Source organism: Balaenoptera acutorostrata, chromosome 20 (genome assembly GCF_949987535.1).
Source record: "Balaenoptera acutorostrata chromosome 20, mBalAcu1.1, whole genome shotgun sequence".
NCBI lineage: Eukaryota > Metazoa > Chordata > Mammalia > Artiodactyla > Balaenopteridae > Balaenoptera > Balaenoptera acutorostrata.
Genome location: NC_080083.1, coordinates 7,047,382 through 7,071,012, shown reverse-complemented (window position 1 = coordinate 7,071,012; position 23,631 = coordinate 7,047,382). Strand labels below are relative to the sequence as shown.

The following is a 23,631-nucleotide window of genomic DNA, read 5'->3' as shown; positions in this document are numbered from 1 at the left end:
CCCTCTGTTCCCATCTCCCTCTCACTAAGGACACTGGAGGAGAGGGATGTACAGGGGGAAGGACAGTCTCCAGGCTCCTGTTGCCTTTGGAGAAGAGACACATGTGGGAGCAACCCTGGACCCATTCATTCCCCACAGCCTGCGATTCTTGGACAGATTCCCTGGTGCACACCTCGGCAACAGCTACCCTGAAAAATATGACTTTAAAATTTCCCAGGTTCCAATGAGTGTTGTTTCACTCCGTACAGATCCCTACCTTGGGGCCCCCTCTCAGACTTGCACTGTATTTATTTAAATTGCTTTTGAAATGTTAATCACCGAATGTTAATAAACACAGTAATTATTCTTGATTTTCCTTATGCGTTCCATTTATTAACCGGAACTCATACTATTCATGACTTCACAAGGAAGCATGAGCTCTAGAAGTAGGCTAACGGGCTTGTCTTACGAAATTAACGAAGACATCTTCTTATCGCATAATCAGTAAATTAGACGCGGGATGATGGCGTTTCAGGGAAAGGTGCCGGAACAGCTTCTCGCGGGATCTGATTAGCGCGTTCGCAGCGAGAGCTTGCTCTTGGGAGCCTTTCCGGAAGGAGGGTTTATCAACTGAACTCCCGTAATTCAGCAAGTTGAGTGAAAGTGTGCAAGCGAGGCAAGTGGGAGAGACAGTCTCTGTCTCCAACAGCTTTGATCCCATCCGGCCTGCTCCCCACTCCCACGCCCCCGCCGCCCTCCGGGCATCTGCATCTGCGCGGGCCTGTAACTGCTCTGACTCCAGTGACACCAGCAAGTGACGTCTCCTTTGGCCAAGCAGACAAGAGCTGACCAGAGGAGCCAGGGAGCTCCGGGGCAGAGGCCTGACGGTCTGCAGCTGGCGAGAAGGAAGCCAGACCAGCGTTAGGCATTAGCTCTAACTCAGAGCAAAGACTGCGAACCTTGCCAGGGAAGAAACTTGTTCTAAACCCCCCAAAGGTGAGGCCTGGAGATGACTTTTCTTTTTTCTTTGGCAGCGCCCCACGGCTTATGGGATCTCAGTTCCCCGACCAGGGACTGAACCCTGGCCATGGCAGTGAAAGCCCGGAATCCTAACCGCTAGGCCACCAGGGAACTCCCCTGAACTTTCTTTGACCTTGACCTTCTTGGGGCTTACCAGGTGAGTGAGAGACGCTGGCGCCGGACACCCCGCATTTTCCTGCTCAGCTCCTGGGGCTCCCAGTGATCCTGATTCAAATCCCAGGGTGGGGTCTTTTCCCTACACAGGGTCCTTTTAAATGAAAGACTTGCTGTTCAGGAAGATAGGAGGACCCTGAGGGCTTCGGTCAAACACAGAGCAGACCTCCTCAGGGAAAGAGGAGGAAGTGGTACAGAGGCTGGGGTCCTAGCTTACAGGGAGACAAAGTTCTGATCCCAGCTGGTTCGAGACACGTGGGGAGGGACATCTTGCTGGATTTATTCACAGGACCTTTTGCTAGTGACCAATAGTTAGAAGCAATAAAGATAGGTCTCAAACAATAAAATTTTTAAAAAGAAGCTTGAACATTATATACATATTTACATATAATAAATGGGGATTGATCTCACTATAAATTATGCAGGAAGCATATAGAATTTTTTTTTTTTAACCTGAAGTATAGTTGATTTACACTGTTGTGTTAATTTCTGCTGCACAGCAAAGTGATTCAGCTATACATATATATACTACCTTTTTTTTTTTTTTTGGCCTAGCCACATGTGGGATTTTTGTTCCCTGACCAGGGATCGAACCCGTGCCCCCGGCATTGGAAGTGTGTTGTCTTAACCACTGGACTGCCAGGGAAGTCCCTATACATTCTTTTTCATATTCTTTTCCATTATGGTTTATCACAGGACACTGAATATAGTTCCTTGTGCTATACAGTAGGACTTTGTTGTTTATTCATTCTATATATAGTAGTTTGCATCTGCTAATCCCAAACTCCCAATACATCCCTCCCCCATGCACTCCCCCTTGGCAACCACAATCTGTTCCCTATGTCTGTGAGTCTGTTTCAGTTTCATAGATAGGTTTATTTGTGTAATATTTTAGATTCCACATATAAGTGATATCATATGGTATTTGTCTTTCTCTTTCTGACTTAGTTCACTTAGTATGATAATTTCTAAGTCTATCTATGTTGCTGCAAATGGCATGATTTCATTCTTTTTTATGGCTGAGTAGTATTCCATTGTATGTATGTACCACATCTTCTTTATCCATTCATCTGTCGATGGGCATTTTGGTTGCTTCCATGTCTTGGCTGTTGTGAATAGTGCTGCTATGAACATAGGGGTGCATGTATCTTTTTGAATTATAGTTCAGATGTATGCCCAGGAGTGGGATTGCTGGATCATATGGTAACTCTATTTTTAGTTTTTTAAGGAACCTCCATACGTTTTCCATAGTGGCTGCCCCAACTTACATTCCCACCAACAGTGTAGGAGGGTTCCCTTTTCTCCACACCCTCTCCAGCATTTGTTATTTGTAGACTTTTTAATGATGGCCATTCTAAATGGTGTGAGGTGGTACCTCATTGTAGTTTTGATTTACATTTCTCTAATAATTAGCGATGTTGAGCATCTTTCCATGTGCCTGTTGGCCATCTGTATGACTTCTTTGGAGAAATGTCTATTCAGGTCTTCTGCCCATTTTTCAGTTGGGTTTTGTTTTTTGTTGTTGTTAGTGAATTGTAGGAGCTGTTTGTATATTCTGGAAATTAAGCCTTTGTTGGTCGCATCATTTGCAAATACCTTCTCCCGGTCTGTAGGTTGTCTTTTCATTTTGTTTATTGTTTCCTTTGCTGTACAAAAACTTGTAAGTTTAATTAGGTCCTGTTTGTTTATTTTTGCTTTTATTTCTATTGCCTTGGGAGACTGACCTAAGAAAACATTGGTATGATTTATGTCAGAGAATGTTTTGCCTGTGTTCTCATCTAGGAGTTTTATGGTGTCATGTCTTATATTGAAATCTTTAAGCCATTTTGAGTTTTTTTTCGTATATGGTGTGAGGGTGTGTTCTAACTTCATTGATTTACATGCAGCTGTCCAACTTTCCCAACACCACTGGAAGCATATAGCATTTGCCTTATTTTTTTATTTTTATTTTTTGATAAATGTTCTCCAAACTGTCATGTTTATAACAAACAGCATTTAAATAAAATAAATTTATTTTCTGACTTAGAATATTAAAAAAAAAAATCCCAAGTCCAGTGGGGTGATGAACTCAGAGACTTTAAAATTCCCTCTAGTCCTAGGAGTCTGATTCCTTTATGAGTCACTCATGCCTTCCTCCTGGGCATAGCTGTGGGGTGCACAGAACCTGGGCTCTGGCATCAGACAGCCCCAGGTTTGAATCAAATCCCACCACTCGCAGCTGTGCGGTCTTGGGTTTGTCACTTCACTGGTCACTTGTCCTTGCCCACAAAAGTGGAGATACCATGTCCCTTGTGAGGTTGTTCGTAATTACGAGACAGAAGGACATTGGGCCAGGCTCCTGAGTCCTGAGTCCTGAGTCCTGAGTCCTGAGTCAGGTTCCTGAGTCTTGACAAGCGGCCTGCCCCCTGATGTTGGTTCATGAAGCGGCTATTCAGTCCCCCCAGTGTGTTCACTGAAGCTTGTGGCCAATCCCAGCTTGGACCTTCCTGTCCCTTCCCTACCCGGCCTTGCCCTGCCCCTGCCTGGTTTTGCAGGTGGACACCGTCCAGGTGCATCTGGGCACCTAGGGTTGGAGAGGCAGGAATCCAACTAGAAGAGCCAGAAAAATTCCAATACAGGGAGGGCCCAAGAGAAGTCCCAACAGAAGACGGAACAGACCTGGCCACATGGACCCCAGAGCCTTGGAACACTTTGCTTGTTACACCAGTTGCACCTCCCTTTGGGGACCTCCAGCCAGTGTTTTCTGGTTAGGGTTCCATCAACAGTTCCCTCTGTGGCGGTGGAGACTGGCCAGGTGTGATCTGAGGGGAGGTAGTGGGGAGCTCCCCCTAGTGGCCGTCGCCGAGCATGTCAACCAGGGGCCTCTTGGGACTGTCATCCCCACCAACCCTCTCTCCATCCCACCTTCTCAGTGCCTTGTCCTTTCTGAGCATGTTTTCCCAACCTGGCCACTGCCTCGCTACACAAGGCCAGAGACCATAAATTAGAGATCCATGGCTCTAATTTACTTGGCCAGCACAGTGTTGTTGAAACATTTCATTACAGGCCAATACTTAAACATCAGATTTGACATAAAAATCCAGATATGTAATTTCTCTTGAAAAATCAGAAGCTCTGGCAGCACTGAGCTTGGGCTTCTGCCTGGCAACGGTGGTGAAGGCAGTTTACAAAATAAGCAAAAATCCCTGCCCTCTCGGAGTTGACGGTCTGGTGGGGAAGGGGAGAGAGAAGGAGCCCTTAACAAAGCCAGTTATGATGCATATATAGAGACAGGGGAGGTCAGACCAAGCAGGGCTTATAGGCCACTTAAAGCAGCGGTCCCCAACCTTTTTGCCACCAGGAACTGGTTTCGTGGAAGACAGTTTTTCCACAGAAGGTGAGGGGAATGGTTTCAGGATGATTCAACCACATTACATTTACGGTGCACTTTATTTCTATTATTATTACCTTGTAATATATAACGAAATAATTATACAACTCGCCATAATGCTGACAGGAGGGGGAGCTCAGGCGGTCGTGCGAGTGATGGGGAGCGGCTGTAAGTGCAGATGAAGCTTCGCTCGCTCGCCTCCTGCTGGGCGCCCTGCTTCCTAACAGGCCACGGGCTGGTACCGGCCTGGGGACCCCTGACTTAAAGGACAAAGGCTTTTACTCCAGTAGACTGGGAGTCACAAAGGCGTTGCCAGGAGGCTTATGTTACTTTCGACTAGGCTGTCCCGGCTGCTGTGTGGACTGTAAGGTGGGGGGTGGCAGGAGCAAAAGGTCCCGTTAGGGGGCTGCTGTTGTTGTTCAGGTGGGAGGTGACTAGGATGGTGTTAGTCAAGGAGATGGGAAGTGGTTGGTACGGAAGAGAATTAAAACCTCCCAAGTGCATGCAAAAGCATCTCCCCGCCCCCGTATCTCCTGACCCCTGTTCCCACCCAGGCAGAGGGTCCCTGGTTGCAGCCCCATCAGCCGTGGCCTGAGCCACTATCCACTGGATGGATAGGTTACCCTCCCCCCAAGACTTCACAGGTAGCCCATGTTGGTACAATCCCACGGGGTCACTCACCAGGACCCAGAAGAATACCAGTCTGTACCCCCAACATTGAAAAGACACAGGCAAATGCCAGCCCCCAGTGTGACCAACGGAACAGTGAATTTTGTTAAAGTGACTTCTCTCACTGAGTCCTGATAATGAGGGAATCTTCTGGAGGAGAGCAGAAAGGTCGTAACAAGCGATACAGCTGCCACCTGTGTGGAAAACTCTGACACTTCTGAAGTTTTCAGCTATAAGCAGCACAGCTGTCTTGAGGCCGCCATGCTGTGAGGAAGGCCAAAGTCGCATAGATGGAGAGGCCCTGAGACTAGTTGAAGAGAGAGGCCCAGCCAGCCCCCAGCTGCTCTGGCCACTGTCTGATTGCACTTGCCTGAGACCAAGGCCAGAACCATGCAGCTGAGAACTTCCTGAATTCCTGACTCATAGAAATGACTATCTTTATTGTAAGCCGCTGAATATTGGAGTGATCTGTTATACAGCAGGAGATCACTAGAATAGCTCTTGACTTCAAGGAACTTAAAATCAAGTTGGAAAAAAGCCAGGAGGTAAGTGAACTTAGCCAAGTTTATTAGACAGTGCCAGCAGTCTGGATGACCAAGGCCCAAACTGTAAAGCCCTGTCTATGTAAATATAGTAAATATAGCCACCCTCGCACCCCACCTTTTCTCTCCCTCCACCTATCTTGCTCCTATATTTGCTCCTATCTTGACTGACCTTCCAAATCCTTGATTCTCATCATAGGTTTGCAGTTCTCTGCAGGGCTGACACTTTCTCAAACTCACAACCTGCTAAAGCCCTAAATTAACAAGCTACCTGGTCTCCCCAACTTCACTTTGGATATACTGCCAAGAGTGGAATCAAGGATGTTTAGACCACAAATCCCTGGTTCTGGTTCCTAGTTCTTGGCAACAGTCATCACATAAATTTTCCAACAAGAGACACATCTGCATAATTAGACCAACGATATCACAGACTCAAGACACATGCAAAGAGGGCAGGGCTGAGAGAAGGGTAGTATTCATCAAAACCTCATCATAAATTCAAGTTGAAGGATTGAAAAGAAACAAAACATGGACACTTCCCAAACCCGGCAGCTGGACCTCTCACTGAAATCCTGAAATCACTGCCGCTCAACTCAACATCTGGGAGAGAATAAAAAATAATAAAGATTTAAAAAGAACAGACGCTGGACAATTACCAATTGAAGTGTGGATTGGGAATATAAATTCTCCAAGAGCCTAAAGACAGAAATACACATTGGCACATGGATCTTAGGACTGTGAATTTCATCCAGCTGTGGCCACCGTTCTTTTTTATTATGGCTAATATTTAGTTAGCAAATGCACTTTCTAAGCAATGAACATAATTATGTTCAGGTTGACATGACCTGAATTAGGGTTACTGAATTTTTTTAAAAAATATTTATTTATTTATTTGGCTGCGTCGGGTCTTAGTTGCGGGATCTTTAGTTGCGGCATGCGAACTCTTAGTTGCAGCATGTGGGATCTAGTTCCCTGACCAGGGATCGAAGGGGGGCCCCCTGCACTGGGAGCTTGGCGTTTTAACCATTGGACCACCAGGGAAGTCCCAGTGTTACTGAATTTTTGCTTATTCAGCACTGTCAGTGGAATACAATATCCAAAAAGATTTGGGTGCTGAGCAGTAGGCCCAAAGAACATTGGGAAGAATGTTGTATCTACATTTGAGAGACCTGGGTTTAAGTCTTGACTCTTCCATTTACTAATTGCATGAAATTGGCTTTTTTTAACCTTCTGAACTTGTGAAGAAATCTGTCAATAGAGATAAGACTTGCCTCACAGAGTTTTTTTTTTAATATTTTTAAAAAATTAATTAATTAATTTGTTTATTTTTGGCTGCATTGGGTCTTCGTTGCTGTTCGCCGGCTTTCTCTAGTTGCAGCGAGCAGGGGCTACTCTTCGTTGCGGTGCATGGGCTCTAGGCGCGCGGGCTTCAGTAGTTGTGGCACACAGGCTCAGTAGTTGTGGCTCACGGGCTCTAGAACACAGGCTCAGTAGTTGTGGCGCACGGGCTTAGTTGCTCCACGGCATGTGGGATCTTCCCGGACCAGGGCTCGAACCCATGTCCCCTGCATTGGCAGGCAGATTCTTAACCACTGCCCTACCAGGGAAGCCCGCCTCACAGAGTTTTTATGAGGATTAAGTTAGGTAATTTATCTTCAAAACTCCTGTAACATTGCTTTTAGCTTCTTCACCTATGAAATAGGAACAATACTTCTGTCACAGAATTGAGTTACATTGTAAGTTACATTCCTTAGCTTATGATACTACTTAAGCTACTTTTAAGACATGTAAGAAACTTTTGGTTGTAAATAACAGAAAGTGAGACATAGCAGCTTTAAAATGAAAGGTTTTGAATTGTTTTAGTCAAAGAGAAGGCAGGAGGTAGGTGGTTCCACGGTAGGATCAATGATATCAGGCACTGAGTCCAAGTCTCTGCTCTCCATGTGACTCTCCCCTCATGGTGACAAGATGGCTGCTTCAGTGCCAAGCATCACATCTTCACACCAGAATATCCAAAGCATGAGAGGAGAGGAATCTATTCAGACATCTCTCTTATCAAGGAGGAAACATTTCTTAAACACCTCCCACAGATTTCCCTTTACATCTCATTGGCTAGAACTGACCCATGGCTGCCTCTTGCTGGGAGGGAATCTGGGGAAATGAATGTCCAGCATTTCCAAAAGCTAACATGGGAAGCCACTTCTACCAGCAAGGAAGAAAGGAGAGAAGAATAACTTTGGGGTAGGAAACACACATTCTGGGCCTTTCACCGTAACATACGTGAGAGTGCTTACTGTGAGGGGACCCATTAAATGGAGGTAGCATTTATGGAGTACTTACTGTATACTAGGCATCATTCAAAGTGTTATACATGCATCACTTCATTCCATCCTCTCAACAACCCTATGAGGAGGAACTACTATTATTCTTGTTTTATAAATGTGGAAACTGAGGCACAAAGAGGTTAATAAACTTTCCCAAGGCTACCCGACCCATGAGCGTTGGGCCAAGAAGATGTTGATCTGAGTCAGAGCAGATTGAGTCTTCACGGGAGGACCAAGGTGGATACTCAGCTCACCTCTCACATCTTGCTCGTCCTGATCTCACCTCAAGGTCCAGTGGGTTTGAGTTGTCATGTGGTTGTTTGATTACCTATTTATCTGTCTTAGAAGTGATCATGTTCATGAAGCATTACCATAAAGCAATGAGATCTTTGAAACTGTCTAGAACTTACATGTTTGAATTGTGGTGGTCATTGGGGGGTGGGGACCTCATGGTTAGATTCGCTGGGCCAGTGAGGTCAGCGACCCCGACTCATCCTGGGATAGATTTGCACCCATCACTTTAGCTGGGGGCTGAGAGGTCGTCTCCAGAGTTGGGGACAGCCAGCTGTGGGCCACCTGGGCTTTCGCTGCGCTCAGGAAGGTCCCGGGAACTGGGCGTGGACGGAAGACCCTAGCACAGACCTCAGGGCCCTGGGGAGAGGATGAGAGCCTGGCAAGAGGGGCGGGACTCCACCACAGAGCCTGAGGTTCTGGGTGCAGCACGTGGATCTTCCCTGAGGGAGAAGGTCTTATGTAAATGTAAAGAAGCATCTCTAACCCTGCGTGATCCCGGGCCGGGGAGCCGAACCGTGAGGAGGAGAGCTCTTTCCCAAGCTGTGCTGGAGATAAAAGCCAGCCCAGCATTCCAGGGCAGAGCAGAGCACAGCAGAGCCGGCTAGGGTCGGGGGGCTGGAAAGGGGCAGGGCCGCTGGTGCTGCTGGGGAGCCCCCTGAGCCTGGAGAGAAACAGCCCAGGGCACTACCAACTGTGGACAAAGGTCTTTCTTTGACCTCCTATTTGGTGCCAGGCCTGGGCTGGCTCAGCCCATGCCCTCTACAGATTTATTGACCAGTGAAAACAGGGTGCTAAATTCCGGGGTGGGGAAGTGCAGGGTGCCAGAAGTGCCCTCAGGAGGGGCAGGTCCCAAACAGGCTTCTAGAAGCCTTCTTATTAGGGCTTTCCTAATCTCTGTCCTGCTTTCTCATGCTTGTTCTCATGCCTTGTTCTTCCCTACTGCACCCCAGCCTGCAGAGGGCAGCCAGATTTGTCATCCCGAAGCAGTGTTTTCTCCACCTTGTTACCATTACCACCCCTCCCCCACCCCGTGAAATTTTAATGCTGCAGGTATATTGTATGTCTGCTTAGGTATTGTACACGTATCTGTGCTTTATACATACAAAGGGTAAGATTATTCCACCTCCCGAGAACCAATGTTTGGTCCCTCACTGGCAAAATCACCCCTAAAAGAATAAGCCCATTTCCCACTGATTGGCAATAGGGTGGTCCTTGGCTACGCTCCAGTGTATCTTGTGTAAAGCCCTTCAGTCTTTTCTGAGGGGTGTTTAGCAGAGCCCTTTAATCTGGTGCTGGAATGTTAAGGTGCAGATGAAGGGCACACCCAGGGAAGACTGAAGTCAGTCGTTGGACTGGTAATCTGTTGCTCCATGACAATTACTCTGAAATGAAGCAACTCAAGACACACGTTATCTTTTGGTTTCTTTGGGTTAGGAATCCGGTGAGGCTTAGCAGGGTCCCCCGGCTCAGGGTGTCCCACAGGCTTCAACCAAGATGTTGGCCAAGGCCAAAGTCGTCTCAGGCTCGACTGGGGAAGGATGTGCACCCAGGCTCATTAGTGAATGATCATTGGCGGGCTTCAGTTCTTCACAGCCTATTGGACTGAGGACCTCACTTCCTCGGTGGCTACTGTTTGGAAGCCCCCCCCTCAGTTCCCTGCCATAAGGGCCTTTCCGTAGGGCAGCTTATAACATGGGAGACAGTGGGTGGGTGGAGGGGGGCGGGAGAGGAAGCGGGGAGGGAGACAAGGGGAGAGAGGCGGAGAGGGCGAGCAGGAGAGAGAGTGTGTGTGAGCGAAACAGAAGTCACGGTCTTCTGTATCTCAGGAGCGTCACGTTTGCGGTGCTCTCTTCCTTAGGAGTCACTGGCTGGGTCCCGGGAGGCAGAAACTTTGGGAGCCATTTCAGAAGCTGCCCACTGCAGTGGTCAAGCTGAGATCAGGGAACAAACAGGTCACAAAAGTCAGGCCGTGGGTGGTCTAGGTAGGGCGGAGGGTCAACATCCAGGCAAGCAGTTCGGGACCTGTTATTAGGGCAAAGCCACGGGCCAGGACCAGAGGGGTGACCCAGAATCAGGCATCTGCAGGAGTCAGAATTCCAATCAAGGTGTTGGGTCAATTTGGGAAGGATTCCCCTGGCCCCAAGCAGCCCAGGCAGCAGAGATGACCCAGGGCAGCAGGAAATGTATAAAACTTGGTGATGGCTACCTCAGCCGGGAAGCTTCTTACATGCCATCTGCCTGATAAAGATGACCCCAGACCTTGGTGGGTCCAGGGAGCAGCAATGCTCTTTAGGAAGGAGAGGAATTGGGCAGCTAGAGGCAGGGCTCAGAGCAGACAGGCAAGCAGCACAGGAAAGGCTCTGGAACTAAGCTGGTGGGCCTTGCATCCTAGCCCAGCTGTTTGCTTGTTGTGGGACCTTGGGGGAGTAAATGTTTCTTTCCTATAAATTTATTTATTTTATTTTATTTAGTTATTTTTGGCTGTGTTGGGTCTTCATTGCTGCGCACGGGCTTTCTCTAGTTGCGGCGAGTGGGGGCTACTCTTCGTTGCGGTGCGCGGGCTTCTCATGCGGTGGCTTCTCTTGTTGCAGAGCATGGGCTCTAGGTGCACAGGCTTCAGTAGCTGTGGCACGCGGGCTCAGTAGTTGTGGCGCACGGGCTTAGTTGCTCCACGGCATTTGGGATCTTCCCGGACCAGGGATCGAACCCATGTCCCCTGCATTGGCAGACGGATTCTTAATCACTGCTCCACCAGGGAAGTCCCTGGGGGAGTATATTGACTTCAACCTGAGTTTTCTTCTCTCTAAGATAATACCTAACTCACAATGAGGCTGAGAAGATGAAATGAGGTACTAAAAACCCTTAGTACAGTATCTGCTGCAGAGCAAGCACTCAATAAATGTTCATTATTGTTATTATCATTATTATATAAAAGTAGTACGCTTAGAAAGGAAAATGAGTTCATTCCTTAAAATCAAAACAACAATAACAAAAAGAATTGAATCTTTTATGGTTCAGAAGATGCCACTTGAAGGTCTAACACAATTTCGTATTTACAAATGTGGCAGGCATGGTGAGAACTGCAGCTGTTCAGTGGCTATTCCATGTCAGGCATCGAGCGAGGTGCCTTATAAATTATCTTCGTGCCATCCTTTCAACTCACATAAATGATGGGTTATTATTCCCATTTCACAGATGAAGCAACAGAGATCCAGAAAGATCCAGTATGTTGCTGAAGGCCATGCAGTTAACAAGAGTCAGCTATAATTTACATTATAATTTACATACCATAAAATCACCCACTTTAAGTGTACAATCCAATGATTTTTAGTATGTTTACAGAGTTGAGTAATCATCACCACAATCTTAAGTTTAGAACATTTTTATCAACTCCCAAAGAAATCACATACCATTAACTGTCACTCCCCTTTCCTCTTCTTCCCAGCTCCTGGAAACCTGTAATCTTCATTCTGTCTCCATAGATTTGCCTATTCTAGACATTTTATATAAATGGAATCATACAGTATGTGGTCTTTCATGATTGGCTTCTTTCACTTAACATGATGTTTTCTAGATTCATCCGTTTGTAGCATGTATCTGTACTTCATTTTTTTTATTGTTGAATAATATTCCATTGTATGTATACATCACATTTTGTTTATCCATTCATCTGTTGATGGGCACTTGGGTTATTTTCACCATTTGGCTATTGTGAATAATGCTGCTTTGAATATTGGTATAAAAATATCTAAGTTTCTGCTTTCAATTCTTTCGGATATATACCTAGGAGTAGAATTGCTGGATCATATGGTAATTCTATGTTTAACTTCTTGAGGGACTGCCAGACTGTTTTCCACAGCAGCTGCACCATTTTACTTTCCCACCAGCGATGCACAAGTGTTCCAATTTCTCCACATCCTTGCCAGCACTTGTTATTTTTGATTCTAGCCATCCTAGTGGGTGTGAAGTGGTATCTTATTGTGGTTTTGATTTGCATTTCCCTGATGGCTAATGATACGGAGCATCTTTTCGTGTGCTTATTAGTCATTTGTATATCTTCTTTGGGGAAAATGTCTATTCACATTCTTTGCACATTTTAAAATTGTGTTTTTAAAAATATTTTTAATTGAATTGTAATAGTTCTTTATATATTCTGAGTGCAAGTCCCTTATCAGGAAAAGAATTTGCAAATATTTCCCCTCATTCTGTGGGTTGCCTTTTCACTTTCTTGAGGGTGTTGTTTGAAGCACAAAAGTTTTTAATTTTGATGAAGTCCAGTTTATTTTTTCTTCTATTGCTTATGCTTTTTGTGTGATATCTAGGAAATCATTGCCTGAGCCAACTTCATAAAGATTTACTTAATGTTTTCTCCTAAGAGTTTTATAGTTTTAGCCTTAAGTTTAGGTGTATGATCTATTTTGGGTTAATTTTTAGATATGATGTTACGTAGGGGGGCCCAATTAATTCTTTTGCATGTGGATATTAGTCTTTGTTGGTATATATTGAGAGTTTTCCACAATAAAAAATTAATTTAAAAAAGGGCAATGACAAACAAATCATATACCAGGTAGGAACTGTGTTTAGCTGCTAATAACAACTACTTAAAATAAGAGTGGCTTCAGCAAGACATGTTTGGGTTTTTTTACTTATTTATTTTCGGTAAAAGAAGTTCAGAAGTAGGTACAGCTGATATGGCAGTTCTATAATCATTACTGAACCAAGATCCTGCTAGCTGTTTGTTTCAACATTCCTACATGTGGCCTCCATCCTCAAGATTACCTCATGGTCACAGGGTAGTTGCTGGAACACCAGCCAACACCTCTGCATTCTGAGCAGGAAGAAAATAAAAGGCAAAAAAGGCTCTTTAAATAACTACACCTGAAACCAATTTAAAAACTTGGGTTTCCATCTCACTGGTGACTCCTGTGGTGGGGAGGCTGGGCACCTTAACCTACTCATCAATATAAGGATTCTGAAAGTAAGTCAAGTGCGTATGCACAGATATCAAGTAGCCGAACCAACAGGCCACGGTGGAGAGTGGCAGTTGCCTACCCAATATCTGTTCTTCAGCATCCTTAGTGGCAAGTAGGACTGAGGGATCGTGAGCTCGGTATTGCCAGAGCTTCCAAGTTTTACAAGCTTGGATTCTCCATTTTATGAGCCCTCCAGATTTTTCAGTGTTGGCAATTAACCAAAACAAATATTTAACTTTTCCTGGGCCAAACACAATACATCTGCGGCCCATATCCCATCTCTGTGCTGCTCGTTGGCAACCTCTGCTTTCAGGTGAACGTCAGAGCCCCTTAAACACCTGAAGGGCATGGGAGCCATATTACACTTCCCCTGTGTGGCTCTGAGCCAGTGCGTGGAAGTCACGAGCAAGGAGGTTTTGGCTCCACTGTAGGGAAGAGCTCCATCCGCAGAGCTGTCAAAAACAGAAGGAGCTGCCTGGGGAGGTATGAAGTTCCCTGTTGCTGGAGGTGTTTGAGCAGATGCTGGAGAACTGCTTGGCAATGACTTCTAAGGTCTCCCCAACCCCAGGAATCTCTGAAGATTACCATGATGACTACTGCTGCTGCGATGACTTGCTGAAAGGAGATGAAAAGAATGCAAGGGGCTCTGCATCTGGATTGTTAGGGAGCTGGCAGCCCCCCAGCTGCTGTGTCCCCACCCTCTCAGTGACAAGGAATATGCCCTCACCATTGAGATGACCTCTAGTCAGTTTCGCCGGTAGAGACAGCAAAGGTTGACTTCCTAATATTCACAAGCGTGATTTGATTCTTCTCCACTCATCGTATAGTATACAACAGATATGTGGCTTTTCTTATGGAGGATCATTCAAGCTATTCAATTCAATTCATTTATTTATTCAAACTTTCAGGGCTGGTTTCATGGGCATGTGACCTGTGCAGGTGCACAGGGACCTGCATTCAGGAGGACCCCATGTTTGGCTTGATGCTTTTTTCCTTCAAATTATTAATCCTTTTGGAACAAGAAACCCCACATTTTCATTTTGTAATGGGCCCTGCAAATTAAGTATCCTGTCCTCCATACTTTTACTCAAAATGTATTCACTGTCTAGCAAGTGCCAGGCATCGAGGATACAGAGCCACACCCAATGTGTTCATACTCCAGTTGGGGGCAGAGAGATGGGAAAAGCTGAGAGATAAGAAACTACTGAGATAGCTGCTATGGAGCACACTGTTTGCAAGAGGGACATCTCACCTAGACAGAGAAGTCAGGGGGTAGAGAAGGTTCTTCAGAGGAATCAAGGTCTGAACTTCAATTGTTTGTTGAAATTCATTACTCTATTCTAAGAGAACTACAGGCAGGCACGTGGCTGCTTAACTAAGGACTACATTTCCCAGCATCCCCGGCAGTTAGTTGTGGTCACGTGACTATGTTATCACCAGTAGCATGAGTGGAAATGATGTGGACCACTTCTGGGTCTGGACTGCAAAATATATCAGGGTTCCTTTTCCAGCTTCACTTCCTCCTTTACCACATGGAATCCACATGTGATGGTGACCCAGCTTCCATCACGCAGATGACCTGAGGGCCTGGGGGTCGGCAGAGTGGAGGCTGGAAGGAACCTGGGTTTCTGAATGACCACAAGGAGCAGAGCTTCCCACTCACCTGGACTGCTCGTCTCAGAACTGCTACCTGAACAAAAAGAAACTCATATTCACTAAGCCGCTGCATTCTGGGATCTTTGTTAGCCTACTCTACCAAATACAGTAAGTACACAGGAGCTAGCCATGTGGAAAAAGGGAGACAGACTCCAAAGCACCTAGTCAAGAGAGAACAAGGGAATTCAAGATCCTGAAGTGGTGGCTGTGAAAGGGCCGCTGTAATAAAACACCGTAGACTGCGTGGCTTCAACAGCAGACACTTACTTCTCACAATTCTGGAGGCAGGGAAGCCTACGATCAAGGAGCCTGTAGATTCAGTTCCTGGTGAGAACTCTCCTCCTGGCTTACAGAAGGCTGCCTTCTCGTTGTGTTTTCACTTGGTGGGGAGACGAAGCTCTGGTCTCTCCTCCTCTTCTCATAAGGACACGAATTTCATTAGTAATTTCATCACTAATTTCATAATTTCCACCCTCATGACCTCATCTAACCCTAATCACTTCCTAAAGGCCCCACCTCATTGGGAGGTAGAGCTTCAACATATGAATGGGGGCAGGGGCACAAACATTCAGTCCATCACAGGTGGGAGGAAGGAAGACTGGGCCACATCTTGGACCTTGTGTGCCAGGCAAGGACCTTAGATGTCATCCTCTGGGCTGTGGGGAACCAATCGGAGTGACATGATCAGGTTAGCTTTTTGTTCTGTCAGCTTGAGCTGGAACCTGCAAATTTTTTAATTTATGAAGTATTTCAGAAGACCAGCCAATAGTATTGGGCTGGCCAAAAGGTTCGTTCAGTTTGCTCCATTAAGATGGCTCTAGTAGTACTTCGTTGTCTTTAACTTCATTCAAAACAATTTTGTTGGATTGTATGTGACAGCTGTCATATCACTGTACATTTAAAAAAAGACATCAAAATTGGTGAATTTTTGTCTAGACATTTAATACTGAAGATGGAAGAAAAAAAAGCAAAGTTTTCAGCATATTATGCTTTATTATATCAAGAAAAGTAAAAAACGCAACTGAAATGCAAAAAAAGATTTGTGCAGTGTATGGAGAAGCTTCTGTGACTGATCGAACGTGTCAAAAGTGGTTTGCAGGGACTTCCCTCGTGGCACAGTTGTTAAGAATCCGTCTGTCGATGCAGGGGACACGGGTTTGAGCCCTGGTCCAGGAAGATCCCACATGCTACGGAGCAACTAAGCCCGTGCGCCTCAACTACTGAGCCTGCGCTCTAGAGCCCACGCACCACAACTACTGAAGCCCGCGTGCCTAGAGCCCGTGCTCCGCAACAAGAGAAGCCACCTCAATGAGAAGCCCGCGCACTGCAACAAAGAGTAGCCCCCGCTCGCCGCAACTAGAGAAAGCCCGCGCACAGCAATGAAGACCCAACGCAGCCAAAAGTAAATAAATAAAATAAATAAATTTATTTTTTAAAAAATGGTTTGCAAAATTTTGTGCTGGAGATTTCTCGCGGGACAATATTCCATGGTCGGGTAGACAAGTTGAAGTTGATAGCGATCAAATCGAGACATTAATTGAGAACAATCAATATTATACCACTCGGGAGATAGCCAACATACTCAGAATATCCAAATCAAGCGCTGAAAATCATTTGCACCAGCTTGGTTATGTTAATCGCTTTGATGTTATGGTTCTGCATAAGTTAAAAGAAAAAAACCTTCTTGACCATATTTCTGCATGCAATTCTCTACTTAAACATAATGAAAATGTTCTGTTTTTAAAACAAATTGTGACAGGCAATGAAAAGTGGATACTGTACAGTAAAGTGGGATGGAAGAGATCGTGGGGCAAGCAAAATGAACCACCACGAACCACACCAAAGGCCAGTCTTCATCCAAAGAAGGTGATATTGTGTATATGGTGGGATTGGAAGGGAGTCCTCTATTATGAGCTCCTTCCAGAAAACCAAATGATTTATTCCAACAAGTACTGCTCCCAATTAGACCAAATGAAACAGCACTCGATGAAAAAAGTCTGGAATTACATGACCAGGCGAAAACTGTTACAGCTTAGCCAGGAAGTTCTGATTCATCTGCCATATTCACCAGACATTGCAACTTTGGATTTCCATTTATTTCGGTCTTTACAAAATTCTCGTAATGGAAAAAATTTCAAATTCCCTGGAAGACTGTAAAAGGCACCTGGAAAAGTTCTTTGCTCAAAGGATTAAAAGTTTTGGGAAGATGGAATTACAGAGTTGCCTGAAAAATGGCAGGAGGTCGTGGAACAAAATGGTGAATATGTTGTTCAATAAAGTTCTTGGTGAAAATGAAAAATTTGTCTTTTATTTTTACTTAAAAACCAAAGGCACTTTTTGGCCAACCCAATGCAATGAGCATTCACATACCCAACCACCTAGCTTGAAAAATATATTACAGATAAAGTCCCCGGTATTCCCTTCCTAATCCCATCTTCAGCTTTTTTTTTTTTTTTTTTTTTTTTAAAGGGCACTTGGAAAGGGCAAGAGTGGAAACAGGACATGCATCATTGAACATCTAGTGTGTCCTCAGCACCGTGCCAGGTACTATCCTTCTATACGTATACAACTAGCCACAGCTGGGTGGGGAAAAAAAAACAACAACAGAAAATGAAAAACTTGTGCATTCCCAGAACAAGGTGACTCCCTTCTGAGACCAGATGTGGCATGCTTGGAGGAACAAGATACAGGATTTTATCTGGAGCACAGATAGAAGATGTGATGGGATATTTGCTCAGAATCTCCAGCCCTGGCCTACTTCTTGTGATTCACGTGCAGATAAATGGTGCAATAAAAAGAAATCTGGAATACGTCTCTGGAAGTTTTAAAGTTCTGAGAAGGACTTGGAAGGTTTTGAGTATACAGGCGGTATTCCATTTTTTCATCCAGCTGATGGCTGTGACTTTGGAAGAAAAAGGAGAGGATACTGGGAGTGAACAGCTGGTGATGTTGATGGTGTTGACGAGGGTTTCATTTCCTGGGCAAGAGCCCAAGATACTGGAATAGGAGGCTCCTGGCAAAGGACAGAGAGTGTCACAAAGACAGGGAAGAATGTGTTTGGCAGGAAATTTCCAAATGGTATCAAAGGGCGTTTAAAAAGATCGTCATGGGATGTGGAGTGGACAGCTGCTGTTTTTGTCTGCTCAGCAGCCGTTTGCAATCTTCTCTTAACAACTTCTTTATCTTTGAAGGGAAACCATCCATCCTCAACTCACAGACCGTGTGGCTAAAGAGGGTTGATCCCAACCTTTGGCTCCAGAAAAAGTCAATCACAATCTCAAAGGCTGTTTCAGAACTTGGCTACGTGACTGGATCTGGATCAATGAGAGTTGTCGCCAGGACTTTGCTCAAATGATTGGTAATGAGGTATGCCTTCTTTCTCGCTTAGAGTGGCTGAGATGGTACATTATAAGCCTGGAGCTGCTGAATGCTACCTTGTCTTAATGAATCTGAGAAGGAAGTCAGCATAGCGGAAAGCTGAGCCTAATGATGGAGAGAAATTCCTGAAAACATTAGAGCTCCTGGATTTAACCATGTTTGCGGCTAGCCCTACCCCTTGGACTTTTCAGTTATGCGAACCAGTATTCTCTCCCCCAGCCCCCCAGCCCTGCCTTCCGGTTTAGTGTAGTTTCTGTGGACTTGCTACCACTGATAGGAGAAAATGGAAAACAACATTTGTGATATAGACAGAAACACAGTAATAGAGACAGTACTATTATTCTTGAGCAAAAATAAAGACAGCTGGGCCAGAACTTTATTTATGGTCCTGTATGTCTATCTCCTAATGCAAAGAGTACAAGGAATGGATAAGGCAAGATTTTCATGGTACCCAAAGAAGAAAAATATAATTTCATAAACATCACTGTTGCTTGGAGGGGATTCCTAACTAGAAAGTAACAATGGAAGGATATATATTGCTCAAAAAAGGCAAATCTAATAGAAAGGGAAAATTATGTAGCATCATCAGCAAAGAAGGTCTGTCCGTCGGGGAGGAGAGCTTTTGGGTCAGGAATGAGGAGAACCACAGAACAAGGCCCCACTCCACCTCCCCCCTACCCAGACCAGAGGAAAATTCCAGAACGTGCTTTCCTAACACATATCACAAAGGCCACAAAACAGGGTTTTCATGGGGAGTTCCACTTATTCAGACATAAACTGGAATTCTCCTTTTGCTAAAGTTTAGACCATCTGATAAATTATTAGCTTTATTGCTAATATTTGATATAATTATTTGCTAACAGTTTCTCAGAACACAGGAGTAGTAATAGAAGATGTTCTTTTATTTAAAAAAAAATTTCCCCCTTGAATATAAAAGGAAGACGTCCCTTTTACGAAAAATTGGATAATATGGTGGTCCAACAGCAACCACTTATAAATCTATTTCCAGATGTTAAGTGATGGGACTTGTGTGCCAGATGCTGGCTAAGTATTTCATAAATAGGCTCATTTAATCTCCGCAACAATTTTAAGAGGTCCATGCTTGTACGATCCTCATTTTGTAGATGTGGAGACTGAGGTTTAGCAAAACTAAAAAACTCCCCTAAGCCAAGTGGGTTATCATAGGATCTGAACTCAGCCGTCTGGATCCTAGCCACTACACTATGCTGTGTATTTCTTCCATTGATATAAATTCCCCGTTTGATTGTATATTTATCATTTTATAGCTTGCTTTTCTTCATTCCACTGGATATTATAATATGAGCACTTCCCCATTTTGTTAAAAACTCTTAGAGTTTTCAAAAAAAAAAAGTAACGAGGCTAATCTAAGGGATGCCTGTGAACCCATCACCCAGCTCCAACAATTAACAAATCAAAAGCAAAACAAAAAACAAAACAACAGCCTCAATTATCAACCCACCTTATTTCCTCCATCCACTCCCCACTCCATTATCTAAAGCAAATTGCAGGTGTCACATCATTTTATCTGTAAATATTTCAGTATGAAATTTTAGTAATTCTTTAATAGTATCAGACATTCAGTCTGCGCTCAAAATTTCCTGGTGTAAACATTATTGTAAATGCTATTCTAAACTTGGTTCTGAGGATACATCAGGAAGAATTGGTGGCTGATGTGGAAGTGTCAGAAACCTCACACCAACGTGATCCTGTCATTTCGGGGTTTGCAGTAGCAAATAAAGTTGCCCCCGAAATTTAGGAAACCAGACTTCCAAAAGTTCAGTAGAAAGAATTGTGTACAACTTCATCTTGAACTGCATTGTCAATGCAGGAGCGCTAACCACACGTGGCTATTTACATTTACGTTAATTAGAATTAAATAAAATTTGCAAGTCCATCCCTCAGTTGCACTGGCCACCTTTCAAGGGCTTGATAGGCACGTGTGGTTAGTGGCTGTCCTTCATCACAGAAAGTTCTATTGGGCAGCTGGTCTAAGAAGGAATAGTATTTATCAATATAAGGGCAGGAGATTCTAAGCAATTTTAAAATATCTTCATTGATAATGGTGGAAGGTCTTGAAAGTATGCCACGCATCTGCATGGGGCACTTGACCAGCTCGAGAGGAAGCAGTGCACACATCTCAGGTCTCATTGTTCATGTATTGAACTGCTCTGATTGAACTGCTCCCACTTAGCCATGCACCAGTGAGGTTGGCTTTACTTTTATAACTTACTTCCTTTTCTCTCAAAAAACCCTATTCACGCTCACCAGTGGAAAAACTGAAGTTAGCCCAATCTCATAAATATCAGTTCTGCCCAGCCACTTCCAGTTTAAAATAGTTTCATTTTGAGGAAACATTCTATCACATTCAGATGTTGCTATTTTGTATCACATTTTGGTTGAGAGCCCCCGTCCTGGGCTTGGGAAGCCTAAGACAGCTTTGTTTATTAATGCTCCCTTCCCTTCCTCCTGGCAGCCCCTCGAGCCGGCTCCAAGGGTGCCCCCGTGGGAGGTGGAGAAGGAGGACCTCTCCTCTCTGTGCCAGGCCCTGCTTCTCTGCCTGGCCAGGGCTTCAGGGTCCGCTGCTGGCTGTGCGCTTGACTGGATCCGCCTACATGGGGTCCCAGGTAGGATCTGGCTGTGATGCTTGGTACAGGCTGTGGCCCGACAGTGTGTCTCTGTCCTGGGTCCTCATCCCCCTTTGTCCCCCCACCCTTTTCCTTACTTCTCCTTGGTGCTAAGAGCTACTAACTCAGTTTACAAGGGTACATTAGTTACCCATTGCTGCAGATCAAATGACCCCAAAACGTACATAGCAGCTGAAAACAACAAACTATTACTCTCTCACATAGTTTCTGAGGGTCTGGAATCCAGGTGCGGCCTAACTAGGTGGTTCTGAATCACGGGGTCTTGTGTGGTTTCAGTCAGGATCTCAGCTGGAGCTGCATCGCCTGGAGGCTTGACTGGGGCTGGGGGAACCACTTCCAAGATGGCGCACCCACGTGGCCATCGGCAAGAGGTTCAGTTCCTTCCCACATGGGCCTCTCCACGGAGCTGCTCGCGACAAGGAAGCTGGCTTGCCCCAGACCAGCTGATCCAAAAGAGAGAGAATGACCAAGATGGAAGTGTCTTTTATATCCTAATCTCAGAAGTGACATACCACCTCTCCTGTCATATCCTGTTGGTCTCATAGACCAACCCTCATACAACGTGGAAGGGGAGCTACCTAAGGGTGAGAAAACCAGAAGGTAGGCATGCTGGGGGTGGAGGGAGGCTGGCTACCATGTTGAGGTTCATCCAGTGTGAGAATTTAGCTGGAAATCAAGCTCTCTTTTTTTTTTTTTTTTTTTTAAGGATTTTCTTATTTATTTATTTATTTATTTATTTATTTATGGCTGTGTTGGGTCTTCGTTTCTGTGCGAGGGCTTTCTCCAGTTGCGGCAAGCGGGGGCCACTCTTCATCGCGGTGCGCGGGCCTCTCTCTATCGCGGCCCCTCCCGTCACGGGGCACAGGCTCCAGACGCGCAGGCTCAGCAATTGTGGCTCACGGGCCCAGCCGCTCCGCGGCATGTGGGATCCTCCCAGACCAGGGCTCGAACCCGTGTCCCCTGCATTAGCAGGCAGACTCTCAACCACTGCGCCACCAGGGAAGCCCCAAGCTCTCTTTTAACTTGTTCTTTTATTTTATTTATTTATTTAAAAAAATATTTATTTATTTGGCTGCGCCAGGTCTTAGTTGCGGCACACGGGATCTTCGTTGCCCCGCGTGGAATCTTCATTGCCGTGTGTGGGATCTTTAGTTGCGGCATGCAGGATCTAGTGGGATCTAGTTCCCTGACTGGGGCTCGAACCCGGGCCCCCTGCATTGGGAGTGCGGAGTCCTACCCACTGGACCACCAGGGAAGTCCCTAACTTGTTCTTTTAGAAATAGACAAGTTGTTTTCACCATGCATGAGCTTTTCCAGGAAAGACCCAGGACGGGTCCTTGCTGCAATTACGGTGGATACACCTACTTATAAAATCTGTTTTTATTAGATAAGTAACATGTATTCATTGTTGAAAAGGAAAAACGAAACAGACAAGTGAAAAAGCAGGTAAAAGTCATCTTTGAGTCCACCCTTCAAAAGTAAACTCTGACATAGTTTTACAGAATTTTCTTCTGTATGAATGTTACTTTTACAGAATCTTTTCTGTCCATTCATGCTTTTAACAACTATTTTTTGAACATCAATTATGTGTCAGTAATTCTACTTCCAAGGATTTATTTAAGGAAACATTCAAGGCCCTGAGCAAAGAGTTAGATACAACCAATTTAATCCAACACATTTACCCAATGATCTTAATGCTGTTTTACATTTGTTTGTATTTCAGACTTTTTCTTTTTCCTCATGGTTTCTGGTTCTGGGAGTTCTTATCCTCATCTAAGTTTACAAAAATTCACTTTTAAGTGGTGGGATTTAAAAAAATCTTTCTACTTTCTTTGTATTATAATAAAAAAGGGTATAATTATGGCCATTCGGTGTCCTCCACAGATACACTTTTCCGTCATCATTTTTTGTTTCTTTGTTCTTTTTCTCTGAATTTTGAAAACTTTTTTCAAGATGGTCCCTACACATGAATATTCCCCTCTTTAAATTTTAAAATTCTTTAAAAAATATTTGACCAAATAATTAAAGCAGACAAAATAATATTCACAACATACATATAAGATATAAACTGCCATCAGCTTAAGAAATCAAGCAATACCAGTATCTTAGATGCTCTTTCCTCCTCTCTGGTAAGCGCTATCCTCAAGTTCGTGGTTATCATTCCCTTGCATTTCTTTATAGTCGTACAACAAACATGCGTATCTTTATACAGTACATTGTCTAGTTGATGCATTTTTTCTGATGCAAGTGCAATCAAGTTGTATATGCTCTGCTGTGAATTGCTTCCCCTCCCTTCGTCGCATAATGTTTGTGAGACTCATCCACACTGATGGATACGGCTGCAATTAACGTTTACTCTGCTGTAGTGTTTCATTGTGTGAATGCACCCCATTGTGTCAATTCTGCCCATGGACATTGGGAAATTTCTGGATTCTTGCAATTACAAACAATGCTGCAGTGAACATTCGAGTAGATGTCATCTGTTGCACACACACACAAGGATTTCTCTAGAGTAGTCATTCCCAACCTTGGCTGCACGTTGGAATCACGTGGGAATGAACAAAAAAACAACCTATTGATATGTAG

At 44.7% G+C, this 23,631-nt stretch overlaps 1 long non-coding RNA gene across 3 annotated transcripts in view; it reads left to right on the top strand.

The window, feature by feature from the left end:
- The first annotated feature begins 587 nt into the window (after window positions 1–587).
- LOC103012425 (uncharacterized) overlaps window positions 588–23,631 on the top strand; it is a 49,247-nt gene continuing 26,203 nt past the window's right edge. The window contains exons 1-4 of one of the 3 annotated variants that reach the window (XR_009006341.1): window positions 588–975; window positions 17,471–17,545; window positions 18,193–18,367; window positions 20,874–21,024. This is a non-coding gene — a long non-coding RNA (uncharacterized LOC103012425). Of the gene's footprint in view, window positions 1,157–17,470; window positions 17,546–18,192; window positions 18,368–20,873; window positions 21,025–23,631 lie in introns of all 3 variants that reach the window. The other 2 variants (XR_009006339.1, XR_009006342.1) reach the window with 2 other exon arrangements.